The sequence below is a fragment of the Drosophila arizonae genome, chromosome 3 (assembly GCF_054131065.1).
Source record: "Drosophila arizonae isolate 15081-1271.41 chromosome 3, UAZ_ARI_1.0, whole genome shotgun sequence".
Taxonomy (NCBI): Eukaryota; Metazoa; Arthropoda; class Insecta; order Diptera; family Drosophilidae; genus Drosophila; species Drosophila arizonae.
In genome coordinates, this window is record NC_142923.1 from 25,588,150 (window position 1) to 25,592,085 (window position 3,936).

Here is a 3,936-nt window from a genome sequence, read left to right on the forward strand (position 1 = left end):
ATCGTACTTTTTTCAGAAATATCCCTTTGACAATCAACACAAATGCATTACATTTATTCAATTCGTATATTCCTACTTTTTAGTTTTTGTTATTATTCTGAAAATCAAAAATGAAATACGTTAAAACGAAAACAAATAAAAATAGTTCAATAGCTGTACTCATTTATGTACAAATGTAGTACTTTTTCATATGTTAGGTACCGCACCTTTATTTTGAGCTGGCAACGCTGTCGGACCATTCAAAACTTGCCGTTTTAAAAATCAAAACCAATTGCAAAACAAGAAACGTAACAAGTAATCGATACTTATCGCTTTTAGTTCGATTTAATAGTGCATACTTATGTACATACATACATATATTTACAATTACATATATTATACCCTTGGATGCTCACTTTAAACGAGTCTAGCTTGGAAAAAAAAGAAAAACAAAAAGAAAAGAGAAAATTATCGTTGCAGCCTATTTTTGCAAATGAAATGCAAATGTCAGTGCAGAAAAAATGCGAGAAAAAAAAATAGAGAAAAACAAAGACGGCAAACGAAATTCACAATTTGGCCTGCTTGGCAATTGTCAAGTAAGTGCCACAAAGCGCGCTGTGCAACATGCACGACAGCCGTAGACGTTGCAATAGTGTGGCAACAATGCTGCGCTTGACCCACTTTTCCTTTTTGCCAACAGGCAACGGTAAACAATTTCCACCAACCAAGCGACTGGAAAAAGTTGCAACTTTTCATGCAACACACCAACACAAGCGCTCACTCGTTCACACACACAACACACACCACACACACGCAGACATTTTTACCCAACGTCACAAAGTCAAAGTCGACGTCGCTGCTAACGCCGGTCTCTATTGCCGTGTGGCGTCCGCCATTGCCGACGCGCCGTCGCCGTCGCCGTTGCAGTTGCCAACGAATTGCGGTTGCAGCAGTTGCATTCGCATTCGCATTCGCATTCGACTCTCGCCAAGTGAAAGTAAAGTGGGACAAATGTAATTATTATTGCTTCTAGTAACCGTAACCGAGTTAGAAGCCTCGATTGCGGTTGGAAAGTTGGCAAAAACGTCGACATTAGCTTTTACACAATATTTTATTCAATCAAATTGCAAAGAGAAAATTGCAGCAAATGCTTGCAACAGCAGCAGCAGCGGCATCGGCGGCGGCGGCAGTGGCAGCAACAGCAGCGGCAACTGCATCAGGCAAATAATGCAACACGTAAACTTTCTATTTTTTGTGTGTCGGCTTCGACGTCAACTTTGATTGCAATACACACACACACCCACACAGCTAAACACACATTGCTTAGCATAAATGCACGCACACATAGATATTTGCATACATTTCTGTGCAAATACATGAATCCCTCTCTCTCTCTATCGGTCCATCTCCCCCTGTCTGTGTGTGTGTGTACATTTTAGCATTTGTTGTTTGCCGATTCGTGTTGCATGCATAAATTAATAAATGTGTCCCACATTTGCTTTCGGTTCGGAGTTTGAGTGACAAATTAGGTTGCCTCTGCGTGAAATTTCTATGTGCACGCGTGTGTGTGTGTGTGTTTGCTCGTGTTTCTTGTGTTTGTGTGTGAGTGTAAGTGTGTGTATGTGTCAAATAGAATTGGGTTTCGAAAGTAAAGCAGTGCGCATAACAATTCGACTCGGCTTAGACAAAATCAACGGCGATCACGAACGGTGCAATCAATTAATCTGACAATGATAACGTTATTGATAAGAATTAAAATTGATGGCTAGCAGTTACAATAAACTTCAACTATGTGCATATTGTATATATGTCTATGTATGTATGTTGAGTGTTTGACTTTTACAAACTTATTTGTAGCTTGCCAATTTCCTAGCAGATGGGCAAAACAGCTCAAGTTTTTACAGTTATATATAGTTATACACATTTTTAAAAACAATTTTTTAAACAATGAAGTTTAAGAAAATTATTTCTTAAAATAACCATTTTATTGGATTTTAGTTAAGCTAATTTTATTTATTTCATTTATTTATAAAAATATAAAAATTTCGGATAGTTAAAAATTACTTAACTGCGAGGAAATCATCTATGCATGCATTTCTAGAATATTGGTAAATATGAAGTAAATTTCAAAATGCACAACTACAGTCAAATCTCCCATTGACGAACACTAACCGTTCCAGTCAGAATGTCTAGCTAATAGAAAGTTATAATATAAATATGTATATGCAGCTGTCTCATAGCTAAAATTTCTCTGTATAATAATCTGATAATCTGTTAATCTGATAACCTGTGATTCAAGCCAATTTCCACTTCAATTTAAGTCTCTCAATTTATTAAAGTTGACTTAATAGGAATTTGTCAACTTAACTTTTGAATGTATTTGATTTTAATTCAAATATCATTGTGCTACTCTGTAATGTATTTGATTTTAATCTTAAAATGTTTTAGTTACGTACTATTACAGAAAGGGGGTCAAAAGTTATCACCCTATTAAAGACAACCTCAAAATTTTTGCAAATGGCCCTAAAGAGGTGTATTATAAATGCACACGTTCGGTGTTTTAAACGATGTAAAAAGAGTCCATCAATACTAATAATAAATAAGAGCCCTAATTAATCAATGACAGTAAGACAATCCCGTTTCTATTACATTTAATTAATATGTATTATATTATTCCAACTACCACATTGTGTACTAAAAATTAAAATTGAAGAATACGTTTCTTCCAGCCTTAAAAAAAAAGGTATATAATAAATAACTTAAAATTAAATTAATAAGCAATTCAGATATACTACAATTGTGTGCTGAACTAATTTATTAAATAATTATTTTAATTTTAGGAAATATTATGTACCCATATGAATTGGATAGAAAAATATATTACTAACAAGACTGGACATAATATAAACCATTTAGCTTTCGCGATAGTAAAATTAAAAAGTTAATCGAAATCTATAAAATCTATTTACAAAAATATGTATTAAGAGGAAAATTGAGTAAAATATGCAGAAAAATAAAAATTTCATAACGAAGGCTCATACCTTTTTTTCTCTAAGAGATCTCGTCATTGATCTGAACAGAGATTTGTACATTCATCATCCTTGAATCCATGCAATATCAATACAACTACAGTTAAATAAATGTAAAATACATATGTATATACATATGTAGTTAAATTAAGAGTCATCTGCCTATAATACACAGTTTAATCATTCTTAAGTTCACGGCATAAAAAAGTCTCTCCCATTTATCGCAATTTCAAAATGGGTAAGAATCATCGAATTACCCATTTGCAGTAGGCCAGCCTTAAACACACACATATATGCTCACATATACAATCACACTCACACACATGCACATCTAAATAGTGGCCATTACCTGTGTTTGGCCTTTTTGAATGTCATGACCAACTTAGCGCTTTGGCCGTTTTTCCCATCTTTTTTCTTCGTCTTCTTCTTCTGCATCATTTTCCCGCTTTGCTGCTTTGTGGCATGAATTGTAATTGTGCAACAAAATGCACTGAGCAAATTGTGCGGCAAAGCAAAACTGGGCAAAATAGTTAAGTAATTTACAGTGAAAAGCGGCATTTAGTTGGCATTGGAGAAATTCGATTTGCTGAGCCGTATAACAATTTCAAATTGCCGTGAGTATGTATGTCACGTGACAGATGAATAATGAATAATAGTCAATATACATATTCATATTCTATTTAAAAGTATCTAGATAAGGACTTTGGGATTACTGAGGATATTTGAGCGGGAGATATGTATATATTTCGTATGCAGATTCAGTTAATCTTAATATACTTCATATACATATGTATATGCAGATATATCGAATCCTTTAGTTTAATGTTTTAAATTATCCAATCGAACAAATTTTCACACATTCTTGTTTATTTCCTTTCTGTTTGTTATTTAAACTTTAATATATATTATGTAAGAAAATTCAAATATA